This window comes from Lissotriton vulgaris, chromosome 4_1 (genome assembly GCF_964263255.1).
Source record: "Lissotriton vulgaris chromosome 4_1, aLisVul1.2, whole genome shotgun sequence".
In the NCBI taxonomy this organism is placed as follows: domain Eukaryota; kingdom Metazoa; phylum Chordata; class Amphibia; order Caudata; family Salamandridae; genus Lissotriton; species Lissotriton vulgaris.
The window spans coordinates 465,268,299-465,287,364 of NC_141691.1; positions in this window are offsets into that span (position 1 = coordinate 465,268,299).

Sequence of the window (19,066 nt, forward strand, 5' to 3'; positions counted from 1 at the left end):
TCCCCTTAATAACTCTAATCCTGCTGAAACTATAAACAACCCTGTGCCCAATACTAGTCCCATCGTCAAAAAGAGAAAGTTGGATCTAAGACTGTCGGGGGAGAGAGAACGGAAAATTCCTAAAACAAATGAGAGTCAGGGGACTGAGCCTCCCCCTGACACTCTAAACCCCCCTGTACTTGCCAACATGCTGTGCCCCTCTCTCCTGTCCTTGGGTTCTTCTAGCACTTGCCCCATGTGCCTTAATAGCGATGAAGTTTTGTTAGTAAAAATGGAGGCCATGTTCAAAACTCTATTACTACCAGTTTTGGAGCGGACAAGGCTCATGACTTTAAAAATTGATAACATGGAGGCTATAACTAAATCAAACCAAGCTATGCTACAATCTTTACTTGGCACTAATCACACGGGTCCCAGTAAAACACAACCACCTACTAAGGCCCCTGTCAGTAATAATTTGGCAAGGAGTATACCACCGCATAACAAAACCCCAGGGCCAAACACCAATACGCCTAAAAGGGGGGAAAAGCAAAAATCCACATCTTCCAAATCCGCCATGAGCATTCTCACACAAGCCCCCAAGATAAAAACTGCAGTTAACCAAAATACCGGTGGGGATCAAAGTATGGGACCACCCCCTCAAACTAATACAAAACCTGCCCCCCCAGTGCATATAGAGACCAACGCACCAACAACAATAACCACAGGGAGGGGAACCGCAAAAGATCAACTACCCCTCGTGTTGATTTACCGCTCGAAGCAGCCCAACACACTATAGTCCTGACAGGTGTAGCCACATTAAAACCGGGCAGCAGGGAGTCATATGGGGATCTCCGCAATAAAGTGATCTTTTGGCTAAACAAAAACCGCCCCTTACCACCCTCCTCTCCTACGGAGATACTATTTGTGAGAAGAGTAGATTGGGTGGGTCATGGGACTAAAGACTTGGAGGGAGATTGCATCTTGATCTCGTTCAAAGATGCATGGGTGGTAGATGCCATTCGAAGAGAACCTAGGTTCGCAAGACAGGGGGACGTACAAACCTTAGCCCTATCATATTTCTACCCCCATAGGCAAATACCCCCCCAACCTCACCCCTTTTTTCGCCAGGCTCCACCCATAAGACACCCCTTGGCACTAACCCCTCTCGATCGCCAGCGTCCCTTCCTTTTTAATCATTTTGGCCCCCTCTCTGACCTTGAGGCCATCGATTGACTCCACGATAAACCCAGTGAGCCTTCTCCTGTTAAAGCAACGGGTTATGAACCTATTGGGTATTGCATGGTGAGCTCTTATACACCAAGCAATTTAGTAGCTGTGGGGGGAAGCCCAGGGACTAGGACATCCATTCTATCAGTTTCTAGAGATGTCCAAGAGGTCATGATAAATGATGATCCTATAGATTATGTCAAGCCCATAGAGATTAAGAATGATAGAGGGCATAAACAGGTAACTATACCGCTTCCACCTCTGAAATCTCCCCCTCTGGTCGCATTGAATGACAACTTGAAAATCTTGTCCTGGAATATAGCAGGAATTAAGGCCCGCCTCGCCTCTACTGACTGGCTGAATTTTGTGGATAACTACGACATCATCTTGCTCCAAGAAACCTGGGCAACCGAGCCAGTCTTCAAGCCGGGATTCATCAACTTCTTTAAACCTGCGATCCAAGGGGGCAAAGGGCGCGCCTCAGGTGGCTTAACGACTTGGGTGAAGCAGTCCTTGGGTCTCTACCCAACTGAGCTCCCTGTACAGCTTCCGGACCTCCTCCAAATCAAACTAAGCAAAGCCAACCAATGGGATGTGCACATTTTTAACATTTATGCCAGAGGCTTGCCGGGTGGCCGAAGCCCGCCACTGTTAAACATCATCGATTACAAAATCGCCGAAATGGGCAGTGGGATTGTTACTATCCTAGCGGGAGATATAAATTGCACCATAGAGCCCTTGTTCGATATGGGGGACAGTTGGAGCATGGCTGAGGACTCTGCTTCGGACATCCCCGATCTAAATGTGGTTAAGAGGGCTAAAGCAACAGAGGCGGCAGTGAACTGGATGGCATTCTGCCTAAATAGGGGTTTCCGAGCATGTAATGGCCACTCAAACTCAGATAAAGAGGCCACTTGTACCTTTGATAACGGGCTGAGGCAGAGCCGCATTGACTATATCTTGTTAAATTTGGAACATTGGTCTTTATTAACTGACATGGCAGTATTACAGCGCCCAGAAAGTGATCACAACCCGCTTTCACTATCACTGAAACTGCCAGCCTTGAAGAGACAAGAGGAGCCTACTACCTCGCACACAGGGGACGTTCTGCTAACCAACGATAGGAGGAGATTGAAATGGTCCCGGGTCATGGAGGACAAATTATTATGGAACAATGTCAATACAATGGCCAATAACGTGTATAATGAGATGTTAAAAATTGATCTGTTGGGGGCAAACACAGGTTTGGCTAACAATGTTATGAACCTACACACTAGATGCTTTGACCAGTTAAAGTCCCTACTATCCCTCCCGTGCCGAAGTGCTTCTACTAAAACCAATCCCTTGCCCCAGAAATGGTATAATAAAAAATGCAGGGAGGCACACTCGGCTCTTATCTCAACTATTAAATCTCGGGACATGGTCGCAGTTAAGGCGGCCAGGCTCCACTACAGAAAAACCCTCCGGGAATCCAAACGGGAGTGGGAAGATAGGTTCTGGACAGATCTTCTGGAGGCGTCCATCTCAAACAACCAAAAAAAGTTTGGGGATTTAGTTAAATGGGGGAAGGACCCGGACTCATCAACCCCGGCTAACAATGTGCCCCTTGACGATTGGGTAATATTCTACTCTGCCCAATTCAGAGCCGATGACCCCGAAGCTATAAATCCCCCGGTTAGGACACTCCCGTTAAGTACTCTCGGGGAGAAATTAACCTTCTCAGTTGCAGAGGCCGAGTTGGCCCTGGCCTTGACCCTGCGAGGGAAAGCCCCCGGTATGGATTTGATTCCGGCGGACCTATTTAAATCCAATCCAGCCCTGTGGCTCCCATATATTACCATGATTGCAAACTCCATAGCCAAAGGAGCCACGATCCCGAAATCATGGAAGGGAGCTGAGATAATCCCGATATACAAAAAGGGTGATAAGTCCAAACCAGGGAACTACCGTCCTATTAGTTTAATAGACTCTATGCAAAAAATCATAGCACGTATGGTCTTGGGACGGGTCCAGGGCTGGATTGAAGCAGAGGACATACTATCTCCCATGCAGGCGGGCTTCAGATCGGGAATAAGCACCATAGATCAGGTGTTTAGACTCTGCCTGATCTATTGGAAGGTGGTCTGGCTTGGTGGAGGTACCATCTTTGCTGCATTCATTGATCTGAAGTCCGCCTTCGACCTGGTGCCAAGGGACAAATTGTGGGGTGTGTTGAAAAACCTAGGATGCCAACTAGAACTATTGAACCTCATTATTAGATTCCATGAGGACAACTACGCGAGGGTAAGGTGGGGTGGTCAGGGACAAGCGACGGAAACATTTCCCGTAACCAGAGATGTCCGTCAGGGGTGTGTCCTGGCCCCAACACTTTTCCTCCTATTTATCGACCAAGTCATAAAATTCTTCATGGATACCCCCACTGATGCCCCAATGTTTGCTGGGACGAGATTCCCCCTTCTCATCTTCGCCAACGACACCCTACTCCTCTCAAGAACACGCAGTGGGCTCCAGCGGGCCTTGGACCGCTTTGAGGAGTACTGTGCCATTAACAACTTAGTGGTAAATGTGGGAAAAACTAAGTTTATGGTCTTCACTAGAAACCACCCAATCCGGAGCTCCGTGAGGCTAAACGGAGTTAATCTCAAGCAAGTTGAGTCCATGACCTACCTGGGGGTTACCCTTGACAGCCGTTTGAGATGGAAAGATCAAATCAACACCCAACATCTCAAACTTGCACGGTTGACTGGCTGTCTCATAAAAGAGCAAAAAGATTCTACCACCAAGCGGGTCCTCCCAGCCCTCAGGATCTATGACGCCAAAATCACCACCGCCATTCTTTATGGCGCCGATCTTTAGGGCTATATGGACCTGCTTAATCTATTTAAAATCCAGTGTAAGTTCCTTCGGAACTTAGTAGGTCTTCCACAGTCGACCCCCCCATTCCCCTCTGTCTGGATCTAGGGTGCCCTCCGATCAACGAGATGGCTAGATTTAGGCTGGTGGCCTTGTGGAGACGAATATGGTCCTCCCCTGACCTGTTCCCCTTCGCAAAAGAACTAGCCGAGGTCAGGTCAATCACTGGATCCGGGAAAATCCCATGGTTTTCAGCAGTGAAAACCATCCTCACTGACATGGGCTTAGAACATCTCTGGTCATCCCCCCAATCTAATGCTTTCCCCTCCAAGCAAGAGTTCAAATCCCTGTTTTGGGCCTCGATTCGTTTAAAAAGAGTTTCAATCTCTAGCAATAATAGCCTTACAGGCAGGTTTCTAACATTTAAACTTGACCTATCCCGAGAGCCCTATTGGGATGTAATAACCAAACCGCTAGACAAAAAACTGTATCATCAGTTCAGAGTGGGGTCTTTGCCTCTGAACTCTTTTGCAAACAAATGGTCCACAGGGTTATCAATCAACTGTAAATCATGCCCAGGTCATAAAGAATCTGAGGGACATTTCCTTTTTGCTTGTCCCAGATATTCAGTACCCCGAAAGAAATGGTTAAAACCACTGTTTCAGAGATTACCATTTAAAACATCTGCGGAAGCCATCTGGGCGCTAAAGACCAACACCTCTGAACTCTTTGTTGTAAGTCTGGCTAAATATTTGGGTTGGGCCTGGTTGTTAAGGTTAAAATGCATGTTATAGCTCCCAGGGCCCACACATAGTGTCTCGTATAGTGACAAAATATGTATATTGCTTAAATTTCCTGCTTCCAGATTTTTTCCCATCGGCATCCTTTGTACACCAAGCAAGAAATGGTTACCCATTAATCAATATGAATCGTAATGCATCTCCAAAATTCTATGTGTGTTTTTTATTCAATTTATTCAGGTTCTTTTGTGACTAAGATTTAATACTTCTTTTAACTATTTCCTGCTTATTGGTCTGTTCGATATGCGCCTAGTCTTTGTACATTGACGTTCTGTTCTTTTTTCTTTTTCATACAGTTCCTTTTCTTGTTTAAATCCTTATCACTGTTAAACTTTTATTGTATTTTAATGTGTCTTTTATGATTTGTTAAAAATCGAAATAAAGACTTGAAACCTGAACCTGAACCTGACAGAACCAAAGCATAGGAAACAAAGCCCCAGGTCCAGACGGGCTTTCTATCGATCCTTTTAAATATGAACCAGATTTTTGGGCACCTCTTTTACATAACGTTTTTAGCAACTTGACTGAAACAGCCATTCCAAATACTTGGTCCACTAGTATTATCGCGCCCATCTTCAAAAAAGGAGATCGAACCAATCCCAGTTGTTACCAACCAATTTCTCTGATGGATAACACCTTAAAAAATTTAGGTCAGGTCGTTTTCAACAAAATTAGGATCTGGGCCGAAAAGGACCACATTTTAAATCAGTGCCAGCTGGGCTTTAGAAGCAAACTGGGTACAGTTGAACAGTGTCTGAACTTAATCTTATTCTTGGTAAATATACGATAGCACAAAAGTCACCTATTTATTTGGGTTTTATGGACCTCACATCAGCATTTGATTTTGTTAATAAGTTACACTTGTGGTTGATCCTTTTAAATTATGGGTTGGACGAGGCATTGGTTTATTTTTGAGCAAATTTGCACAGGGATTTGAAGGCACAGGTGAGGATTAGTAATAATGGGGAGGTCTAAGGGGACATTGTCATCGGTAGATGGGTCAGACAGAGATGTGTACTCGCCCCTCTACTTTTTATTCTCTATATAAATGAATTACACAATACCCTGTCAAAACTTACCAACTACATCCCAAAAATTAATGTTAATATACTCCCCGTGTTCTTATACGCAGATGATGCGGTCCTTATGGGCCGCACCCCCAACACACTTCGCACTTTAGTTAAGGGCTTTGTGTCTTTCTGGTATGGATGGCGGGCGGATCGCCCCTGCCGGGCCAGCAGTGGCTACCGCCGGCTGGGCAGGGGCGATCAATCCTCCATCCTAATGGGCCCCTATGTTCCTCAAAGAGTATATTCTACAGGATAATGTGGTCATACCATTGTCAACCACTGGTAAAGCTTTTTCTAATTTGACCCTGTCAATTTCACGCAGTCTTTCAGAAGCTTCATGCTGAGAAACTTTCCATATCTTATTGAAAATTGCATGCATGCAAGAAGCAGTTTTGAGATTGGTTACCTGATAAAAGGGACACCTTTTCCCCTGAGACAGTGTTGAGATTTTTAGCTAATCAAGGCACATCTTCCCAAAGCTGTAAGGTGTCACCATCCCAAACTTTCAGACTGCACATAATATAGGACAGGCCTACCGGTCTTGAAACCCTAAGGGCCATATTCACAAGAACATGTGCTAAACATCACCAAAAAATGCTCATGCAACTTTACACATCTTAGCCTATCGCGGGAAAATACCGACGTGTCAACGTGGAATTCACAACAAATTGGTACCATACGATAGTCTGTCGAAACCGCGGTCAATGTCCGTGAGACAACCAGCTCAACGGAGATAAAAGCACAAACCACAATACAAAAAAACATGCGATGAGCCCATTCACGATGAGGAAAGCAGGGATAAGCATCACCAGGCATGCAACACACACAGCAGGTGGGAATAAGCACCAAAAAAAACCTGAAAGACAAACCAAGCAGAAAATAACTGCCAGGCGCAAGGGAGGCAACCTGAGCCACCAGACAACCCCACAAGCCCCACTGGCAGTTGTGGGTTGGATGGTACCAGAGACCGGCATGTGCTGCGCAGCCGTAAGCTTTGTCTGTGGAGGGATGCTGGTTGTCTGCTACGTTTGTACCATCAGCAGGTGGGGGATGGGGGTCAGGATGCGGGGGATGGTTGTCCTTTTGTGCCTGTAGTGGGCAATGTCCTCCTCTGGCATTGGCTCTGGGCGGAAGGTGCGTTTCACCATCCTTCTAGCCACGGTCTCTGGAACCAATGGTTTATGTCGCCGCAGAAGTATAGGGCAACAGGCTCTGTCACTGAGTCTGTCACAGAATTCCACATCCTGAAGGCCCGCAGAAGGCATCCTTGGTCTCACTAACGCCATCTGGCTGATCATCACTGAGGTGCTGCTTGCACAGTGTCCTGTGGCACTGCACCGCCTCATCTCACCCTGCCTTGACATCACCGGCACCATCGCTGCCTAACTCAAACATCAACCGGCTCAGTCCCCTGCACCACAACCTGCCAGCACTGATACCTGCCATGTCTCACCATGCACTATAAGCCTTGGTCTCACCGACACCGTCTGGATGATCTTCACCGAGCCTCTGCCTGCACCGGATCGTGAGAACACCGCACCCGGCACTGCTTCCAATTTTGCAATGAACCACAACAATTGCCCCAACAGATTCGTACCCACGTGTCGACCCCAACTAGTAATTTATTGTTTTTGAGTCTGTTGACGCTATAGCTGACCCACACCGACGAAGTCAGCTGGAATTGTTAGTCGTTTTCAGCATCGCGGTAGGCCCAGATGGTGCTACTGACTTGGAGGAACTGTGTTTTGTAGATATTTTCAACAATTTGAAGGTTTTCTTGCAAACAGCATATTTTTAAGAACTGTTTTGTGGATTTGTTGTCATTTTTGTTTTTGTTTTGTTTAGATAAAGAATTGCTTATTTTTCTAAACTGGTGTGGGGTCCCTTTGTAGTGTTCTCACTGTGTTACTGTATGCATGCACACATGCTTTACACACTGCCTCTGAGACGAGCCTGTCAGCTTGTGCCAAGCTACCAAGGGAGAGAGCAGGGGTTATTTTAGAAGTGTATCTCCCTTATCCTGACTAGGATGAAGGGTCCCGATTTGGACAAAGGTGCAAACCATTGCCAACTAAAGACTTCCATTTCTAACAATGATGAATAGATAGAAGCAGATAATAGTAATTAGCAGTATAGGGACAGTGAACAGAATGAACATTTCCACCATCTTTCTAAACAATGTATATATATGTGAGCATATAAAAAGATATCTATATTTCGTACTTCTACTATGTGTTCCCTAACATAGATGCCTAGGGTGTGTGTATGTGCTCTGCCAAGAATCCCTTATTGGATGATCCAACCCACATTACCTGAAGGGATAGTATTTAGGTCCTTATATTTTTTACAGATTGGACATCACTTCTCACAGAGGGATCAGCAAGCAGATGGCCTGAGATTTCAGTGTGTAGTGACCTTGCAATGACAGCAACTGCTCCTCTGCCAAAACCCAGAATTCTGGTTTATTTATAACAAAAAGCGTCCTTCCTCTAAGTTGAGATCTTAGTCAGGCTGTCATTGTTTATGATCTATAGAAAGCCGAGACACTGAATGGATGAACAACCAACAATCCCATTTGTACTATGTATGTGCAGACCTTGTATGGGATGTTCAAGGTGTCATGATTGTTTTCTTATGAAATGAAATTTGTAAGTGAATGTAGTTACATGGAAACTAATTCTGCACTGTTACGTATGCAAATGTGGGTCAAAAGTCATTGTCCGAAGGAGAAGGCAACTTGGGAAAATGTGTGCATGCAAAATGGCACTGTTTCCCACTGGGCCTAACTGAGACACATGACACTGCAAAGTAAATTTTGAAACATGAGCCAGATCACAAAATATTATTGGCTTGCGCAATTAAATCAGTGCTTTCCACAAACACCTTTTACCAACATAGTATGCCAGGAGGGTTCTGAAGATGTTTATGTGTGACAAGAACGACTGTGTACATTTGCTGTCTGTCATTTTGTTATGTTGGTTATGTGTTCTTGCGCTACTGTTCTCTGGTGCTGCATTACTGCATTTTTGTTTTGTTATACAGCAGTTTATTTTTTGACTGTTTCGTTGTCATGTGCCTAGTTATGCTTTAATGTTTGTGTTATTTCACTTTCGGGCACATGCATCATTCATACATTTTGCATTTCTTAATTTGCGAAAATTACCGAATCGCAAATTAAGAATTGCAAAATGCTATGCATCATTTTTTTCGGTATTTATTTGCGATTCGGTAAAAATCGCAATTTTTACCGAATCGCAAATAAATACCGAATTCCTAACTGCTTTTTCGCAAATCCCATTGATTCCTATGGGCCGAAAGGCCCATAGGAGTCAATGGGAAGGCATTTACGAATTCGCAATTTGTTGATGCATTCCAAGGGTGCAGGGGGGGTCCAAAGGACCCCCCCCACTGCACCCCTGAAATGTATTTGAAAGTGCATGTTTCAAACACACATGTCCTAAGGACATGTGTGTCTGTAACATGACCGTGTAAAAAATGCATTTTTTTGCATTTTGAAAGATTTTCGCAAATTAACACGAGGGTCAACCTCGTGTTAATTTGCACTTCCAATTTCAAAATTCGCATTTTTTTTTAAATTGATGCATTGCATTTAAGGAATCGCACAAATGCGATTCCTTAAATGCATTCGCATTTTTAAGAAATGCAAAAAAATGCGAATATTGAAAAAGTGTTTGATGCATCCCAAAAACGTATTTAGGAAGTGCAAACGGCCGAATTTACCGATTCGCACCGTTTGCACATCCTAAACACGTTGATGCATGTGGGGGTAAGTGTATAATATTGTATTATGTTTATCTCTTTGCTTTAGATATGACAAGAAACTGATATATGTCCAGCCCAAAACAGCACATGTCTGAAAGTACCTCTGACAAACAACGGCTACTGTTTTCTCAATTGGTAAAATAGTGCAGTTCTAGCTATTCAATCACCTAAGGCACCAGTCAGCTTCTTCCACAATTAACAACTCAAACCAAGAATTGATACAATCTTCAAATAAATTATATTCAATAGATTCGAAACACGTGTCACATATGAGATATTGTCGACCCTGTTATAGTAAGGAGATTTAAGAAATGCACGTTTTTTTTATTTTCATATCCTGCTTTGGTTTGAGGCGAGCACACCTTTCAGATAGCCATTAACTGAAAGCACAAACGAAGTCAAGATCCATTAAAAAATCCATACAGTAGCTCACAGTAGCTCATTAAAAAAGGAAAAAAACTGCAGGTGCATGTGCTAAGCCAGCATGTGTGGTATATTGACCTAATTAAACAAATCTTTCCACTTTCATGCTAGAGTGAATTTCTCTAATAACATTTTGGCTTTAAGAGGAAATCTGTGTATGTGAACCTTTGTGTGTATTCCCTTGTATTTTACTAAAATGCACGCACAGTGAAGTGGCCCAGTCCTCTCTTGGACAAAAATTGATTATAAAGGTAGACTATTGTCGCAATAGTTGACCTTAAATGGAACTTTACAATTTACAGTGCATAACACAGAGGGGCAGCTGCATTCTCTTCATCTATTATATTACACCAATATAACCAAATACAAATTGACATGTTTTGGCCGGGCATCATTTGCTCTAAGTTTTAGTCTGGTAACAGTGTTAGCTTTCACATTATTGTAGATCTAAGCGTTGGTGTAGGATATTGAGGAATACCATTAGCCTTACCATCGCTTTTCCAGCATCATATTTTCAAATGTCCTCTTTTTATCTACAAAAAGATGAATGCCATGAAACAAAGTAATCGCCTGAAGGATAAAACATGATAATAAAGAAGTATACCACACCCGAGTAATGCATTATGTCCTTACTAACAACTGTTCCACACTCAGAACTTTCTTCACAATTACCGCTTCGGGGTAACTTTTGCACCCCATCTGTCAACATACCAGTGGTCAATGCAATCTAATACTAGCATGATTAAGAATGTAGCATAGCTTGAATGTTCAGGTTAAGTAGATACCAATAACCCATAGTCCTCCTAGTGATTAGAATCAGCCAAGTGATGAGGCTCTCAATCCAATACTGTAGATTTAGCATCTATGGGGACTTAGAAACCCCTCATTGAGTACAACAGTCCAAATAAATGCCATCGATTTATCTGGATTCTGCACAGTTTGGCGGTGTTGTATTTTACAGAACCCACCTAGCAAGCACCTACCCACACTACTCCTTCTGCCTCATTCTGCCATTCACCCTGCCAAACTTGTGACCAGAGTATCAAAGCAGATAGCCTATGAACCAGCTAGTGGAAATCATTGCCAGGCTACTGAGATAGACTAAGCCCCCCCCTATTTGCACTTTCTGAATGTACTCTGCAGAAGCTTGGCCACTGGGTCTCAAAATGGATTGAGGTCCAGTGTGAGGAACATAGAATTTCAGATATTTTCTGTAAAATTCTAGTGATGTAATTTTGGCCTTTCAGTGGGGTTATCCAGGATTATTTGCTTTTTACTCAGCAATATTTTTCTCAGCCATACAAGTCTGCACACTTCACTCCAGCCATGTAATAGTAAAGTGTTTGTGCCCCACCCTTTGCCATGTTGAAATTGGTATTCACATGATTGACATATTTAACTTACCTATAAATCCCTAGGGCATAGTAAAGTGTGTACCCAGGGTCTGTACTGTGAATATCAGAAGTGGACTGCAGCACCTATTCTGCCACCTACTACAGTGACAGGGTAAACCTGACTGCAGTCCTTTTATGTGAAGCCTAGATGTTCGGATTGAAACTGCAAGTTCTACCTGTCAAAATAAACCCTTTTGACAGGCCTAAACCGTCCTTTTAAATATTATTAAGTTACCTCTAAGTATGCCTTACTGCTCGTAAGTCAATAAGGACATGCAAACGCAGTACATGTAAAAGATTCATATTAAACATGCATGAACCCTTTGAGGTGTGTGTTGGTGGCAAACACATTGACACACTGAAGGTCCACCTGACTCTAAATGAAGTGGGAAATCCACTGCCGAATTTGTAAAAACATAAGTGCCAGGGCCCTCATCAGGAGGCCAATGCAGCCTACAACACCCATTGCCCCTGCTAGCATTACCAATGACAGTACCAAACCAGCTACAAAACTTTCACACTCTACAAATATGACAATTCAGATTATTGCAGGCACCCAAAGCTATAAGATTGGATCCCTGGTAAAATATTGATCACAAAAACACCGACCAACAAAAACATTGACGCAAAAATATCCTATACAAAAATATCGTCATCCAATACATAAACAAGACTTTACACAAATATCGATATGTAATTATCGCCTTAATATATATCATCAACAATCATATTGAGTACAAACATATCGACCACAAAAATATCAAAAAACCTAAATTAAAAAGAAACATTACAAAAATATCGATAACACTATTATTGACTTACCAATAGCCTTATAACTTATACAAAAAATATCGACAATACTATTCAACATTAAATAAACACTCCTTTCAACTATCTAACAATGTAATGTATTTTTTATTATTATACAAACATATATAAATATAGGATATACTTAAAATAAATATAAATCAATTAATAAAAAGCAAATAAATATAAACATACTTAATAATTAAAAAATACTCACTAACACATATTTATTAACATACCTTTAATATACAAACATTTTTTAAATTATGAAACACAATTATACACTTTATTTTTTAAACATCTACAACACAAAATTAATCATAAACCACTAACAAACAACAAATTGAATGGCCTGATTAAAAAGTACCTGCTCCCAAATTCAAAATAAGTTTCCCAACCAATAAATTTAAAGTGCAAAACCACAAACCAATTAAAATGTAGAACTATTTAACTAACTACTATAAAAACAATTACCTAACTTACTAAAATTACAGTTTTTCGGCCAAACACGGAGGAAAACTGTTACTTTGCTGTAGAGAGAGAGAGAGAGAAAGAAAATCTACAATAACTACTATAACAGATTACACAACAACACAGGTGAGAAAAATGCTTTTCTAATGAATATAAAAACCTCAACATCCTTAGTTTAACTTCCTAAAGTATATAAATGTTCTCTTTTTTTAAAATTAAAACCAAACTTCCTATCAGCAACAGCAAAAAGTATAAAATACCAACATGATTTACTACCTTATCTATTCCTACATTGAAAAAACAAGAACCTATAAAATTGCAAACTTTATGTAGATATAAAGTAATATTGTCTGATATTTTTACAAAGACAGAGAAACTATTATAAATATTTTTCATTTCAGCTTCAACAAACTGCATCTACCAAAGAACATCCAACAAATTAAATTCATCTACTAGAAAAAGTGAGTATACTTTCACTTTTAATAATTTATAAAAACAAAGAAAGTAAAAATAATTTACAATATTATTAACAAAAACTATCTTCTACCCCATCTACAAAAATTAAAAACAGTGAAACTCCAATAAAAATTAATAAAGCCATCAATAAAACAGAAAGAACAATATTGTAAGTATTTTTAATTGATAATTAAGCAAAGAAATTTTTATATAAACATAGCATATTTACTAAAAACACATATATATGTCTTCACAGATATACCCTAGAAATGGCTGAAGAAGCAACTTTTATCACATCACAAAAAGGAAAATTAATGCTCAGCTAGATGGGTTACACCTATACCCAAGAAAAAGTAAAAGATAACAAAACACATTGGAAATGTAGCAAATATTATTCAACTGCATGTTATGGTCCAGCTGTTGTGAATGTAAGAGAGCATAACCATCCACCCAATGTGACAGAAGTAGAAGTAAGGGAAGCTTTAGAAACAATTCGAGAAGCAAGCACAGGCTCCCAACAAGCAAGCACTGAAATTTTGAAAAATGTATTGACAAAAGTACCTGAACATGTAACAGGACAATTTCCCTCCATCCCCAACCTGAAACGATTAATAGCTAAAACTAAAAGAGCGTCCAATCCAATTCCACCACCACCCCAAACTTTTCAAGATATTGAAATACTACCAGAATATACTATTACCCATAAAGAAGACAAATTCTTGATGTATGACAACCAAAGCAATGATAACATAATTCTTATTTTTGCAACTAATAACAACTTGAAAAAATTAAAAAATTGTGAGACATGGATGATGGACGGAACATTTAAAGTGTGTCCAAAACCATTTTACCAACTTTACACCCTTCATGGTGAATATCAATTATGCATTGCTGCCAAATAAAAAGAATCCCAACTACATAGAACTATTAACAACATTAAAAGATTTAACAGATAATTACTATCCCTAAAAAATAGTAATTGATTTTTAAATAGCTATGATACAAGCTATTCAAAAAATATACCCACATACAGCCATACAAATGTCAAATGTCAGACATTTGTATATAGTGCACAACTCGCCATGAGGTCTCATGGTGCTAGCAGCGAAAGGATGATAGGACAGACAACACTCCGAGACTAATTGGAGGCTAGGGGGAAAAGCCAGGTTTTAAGTTTTTTGCAAAAACATTTGTGATCAGTTATAGATGAGATATGTACGGGTCTCCGTTACACAAAGTTTGAATGCGGGGCTGAGCAAGGATGAATTTAGAGCCTGACCTTAATGATCTTCCCAGTATATACCATTTAAGTTTGTTTTTAAAATAGTAAGGGCCGGCATCATAAAGGTTGTTACTACCACTTTAATCAAAGTATGTGGAGACACCTCCAAAAATCTACCTTAAGTATTGACTACTCAACCAACAGCAACTTTCATACCAAATTAAAAAATTAATTGCACTAGCATACGTACCAACAACAGAAGTGGCAAATTATATATATATATATTAATTGACAGCCCTTTCTACCGCACTATTGAAAAAAAACTTAACTCCCTTGTTGGATAATTTTGAGGACACATGGGTTGGAAGATTGCACCGTTAAGGTCACCGTAAACAACCAAAATTCTGTATTCTCTGGTGTAATGTCCACGCTAGCACTATTGCACACAAAGCCAAAACCAATATGCGGTAGAAGGATGGCATAATGCCTTCCAGACCACATTAGGGAGAGGACAACCAACATTACACAAACTTATCCAATCAATAAAAAAATAACAAAGTTACCAAGAACTAAGGGGCCCATTAGGATGGCGGGTGGATCACCCTCGCCAGGCTGGCGGTAGCCACCGCCGGCATGGCGGCGGTGATCTGCCCACCATCCTTGCTGCAATGACCCCCGCCATATTGACATGGCGGGGGGTCCGCGGTGGACGGAAAGACCGCTTTTCCAGGTTTATATGGTGGCGGTGTCTATCAGACACCACCAGCCATATCAGGATGGGCTTCATCAGATACTGCGGTGTTTACTTTGGGGGCACATTGCAGGCCCCCATGGTAAAGGCGAGGTAGCAGGTGCACATGGGGGGTACCTGTTGTACCCCACTGCATTTGCATACACAATGCGGCAGGCACTGTGCGGTGCCTGACGCTTTGTGTATGCAAATGCATAACAAGCATTTTTAACATTGCGGCGGGTGCTGGTGTAAATACCGCCCGCCGCAATGTTAAACATGCATGATGTGTCCGCCACTGTGGCAGGCATATCGTAATACCCCCGAAGGACCTCCGCTCTTATGGCAGGTGGTCCCTTACCTCGATGGGATGGCGGGTGGACTAAGTCCGCCCCTCAACCTAATGACCCCCTAAGAATTTAACAATCTTTATCAAAAATAGGACCCAAACTGAGTAATCAAACAATAAATATATACGAATACCTCCAACAAAAACCAAGAATGTATCCAAGTATCCAAGGTCTAGAATACATAGACCTAATAGCAACATCTATTCTTTAATTAAACACAAATAGCAAACAGTACAAACATATAAAACACACAAGAAAATGATTTTATTTTTTTATATTAGTTAAATTATGTCATGAAATGTCAGATAAAAATATATATCATATGACATATTATAACTAACAAAAAATGTAAAATCACAAATAAACATTGCCCACCCAAAAAAACAATTAAAAACAACCTACGGTTTTGTAGCTGTGGAATATCCTTTAAATAGACTATTAAAAAAAAATCCAAGGGAAAGGCAATCCATATAATAATGACAAACCCCCAAAAATGGAAAAATACAACTGTATAAAACTTTGCAATCCTCTCGATAACGAAACCAGAAAAACCAGAAAATATTTCCCTATAAAAAACGCACCAAAATCCAGAAAAAAAGGAAATGTATAACTTGTTTTAAAACAAGTAACAACAATTTCCTTTATTTAAAAAAAAAAAGTGTGGACATGTCACAATCAGAGGCGGGTTGACTAACCTTGATAAGCCGGGTACAGCAGGAGCGATGATGAAGCTAATACACCCCCTCCCTATTAGCGGCTCTACCTGCGAGTATGTATAAATAACACTCCACAGATATAACCTCAAAAGGGGAAAGGGAATAAATGGAGAAATAAAATATAACACTGTGGCAGCCAGAAACCATCTACAGCATGGGTTGATAGGATTGTAGATCATACACCTATGTCCGCATTCTGTCCCCTAATCAAAAGACATAAAGAACAGGTATGAGTGTTTCCCCCCTACCCGGAATGCTAAATACAATATGAATGTTTTAGCGCCAAGACGCCCAAGGGTAAATGATGCGCTTTACAAATATCAAAAATAAATAAATACATATATAAATCACTTTAGGAACTGCCACAAGCATCCTTAGTAAAAAGGCACAAAAGTAAAAAATAAAGTAAGAAAAGAAAAAAGGTTCTCTTGATACAATAGTTCCGAAATGCTTTTTTCCTATCCAATATAACTGTTGTGAAAACGTAGAAAATTAAGTAGACTTCTACTTATCTGCCATAGTTGTTACACATTCCACAATGCCGGAGTTTCAATGTTGCATTGGTCTTGTAGAAGCAGGGTTAATCCATAACACCTTGATGCATGTATATACTGTCCAAACATTTAAATCAGATATTACAAATGCTCCATGTGGAAATATCCGGTTCAGTAATCTCTTCTTACTGATTGCCATCAATGAGACCCACAAAATTGTACCACATCCGGGATATGCGAGTTGCCACACTATCAGGTAATAAATGGCTCAGGTGAGAGCAAGAAGAAAGGAAAAAATAGAAATTCAGACCCGATCTCTTTGGAAGACTAAGCAGAACAGCGTTAATCACGCAGCTTGTCTCCAGACATGACAGGCGGGATCATAGTTCACGGAACTGCTCCAGCTCGTTTGTGAAGTTCAAGGCAAAAGAAAAACAAAACTTCAGAAGATTACAGCGATTCCTTCAGGGGGCCAGCGAGGATTTCAGAAGGCCTTAGGAATCCTCAAATGAGGGAAAGGGAAGCCACTTGAAATCATTCCCCTCCGGACTCAATACCATAGGTAAGAACACAGGTGACAAGCACAGGCCGTGCTGCAGGGAGGAGCATAAATAGGAAGCAGCAAAAACAAAGGGAACAAAGGAAAGAGAAGACAGACCACTATACAGGCATTCTGGGATATGTGGTCTATGCATTACATCCCACCTTCTTACCCCCATAATAGGCTGGGAACATGACAGAACAATTCCATCCGTTCACCAAATCCGGCACCTGTAAATACAAATCAAACAACACCCACCCATAACAAATAATAAACCCACAAATAGAAATAACAACATGTAATAATTATAAACACACATGGTAAAATAGTAAAAACAAAACATTTACATTACATTAACATTAGAGAGTAAAGAAACAATGCAATCACTAACCTACGTAAATAACAAGTACCTTTCATAAAAACTGTTAAATAACACTCTTACTAACGCATAAACACTACCACTAACTAAACACTGACTTGAAAACTAACCTAAAATTCATTAAAATCAAATTTAAATTTAACGTAGACGAAGCAGCTCCCTACCGCGAGGTATAGCCTTCACATATGACCCAAACAACGAAGTCGATAGTCTAAAAAGTGAACCAAGGAAAACAAAATGGCGGTAAAATTAAAACAAAAATAGGACTAAATCCCCATAGAAATGAATGAGAACAAATAAAAAATGGTTTACAAATGTATTACATTTTTAAAATAAACATATTAATATTGAAAAATATACATTGATTATGATATGTTAAAAAATGTATGATATAATAATAATGTATATTAAAAATGTGTTTATAACTCTTTATTTGCTAATATTATACAAATGTTAAAAAAGTATATATGTACTTTTCCAAATATAAAAAATTATAACTTATTTACCATATTAAATTGTATTGAAATTAAATAAAATTTAATATGCTATCTAATAAAACATGTTAAAAAAGTACAATGTATATATTACAACTACTGCAATGTAATACATCATTAAATACAAATGTAAGAAAATGTCATGAAAAATGTAGAAATGTTTTCATTTATAAATATTAAACAAAACAATAAATACTGTATATATATGACAAAATTATACTATTTTACTTAACAATGATACATGTATTACATATAAATAGTAAAATGATAAAAAGAAAGTGAAATGCATTTTCACATCAACGTTAGAAAATATAATTTGTTAAACATTTCTAAATATATTTTACAATATTCTAATAAAATATGTAAAACTATAACAAGGTGTATTTATTTGCAATATTGTAATAAACAAAATGAATTCAAATATTATAATTCACTATTATAACTCCAAATACAATTAAAGTGAAAGAAAACGCTGCATAGTAAACCATAATAAATTACAATTCTAACTCCAAGTCCAATATAACTCAGGGAAAGTGCTGGATAGTAAAACATAATTAATTACTATTCTAACTCCAAATCCAATATAAATCAGGGAAAGTGCTGGACAGTAAACCATAATAAATTACTATTCTAGCTCCAAGTCCAATATATCTCAGGGAAAGTGCTGGACAGTAAACCACAATAAGTTACTATTCTAACTCCATCTGATGTAACTCAGAGAAAGTGCTGGATAGTAAACCATAATATAATATTATTCTAACTCCAAGTGCAATATAACTCAGTTAAAATGCTGAACTATAAACCTTAATAAATTACTATTATAACTCCAAGCCCAATATATCTCAGAGAAAGTGCTGGACATTAAACAATAATA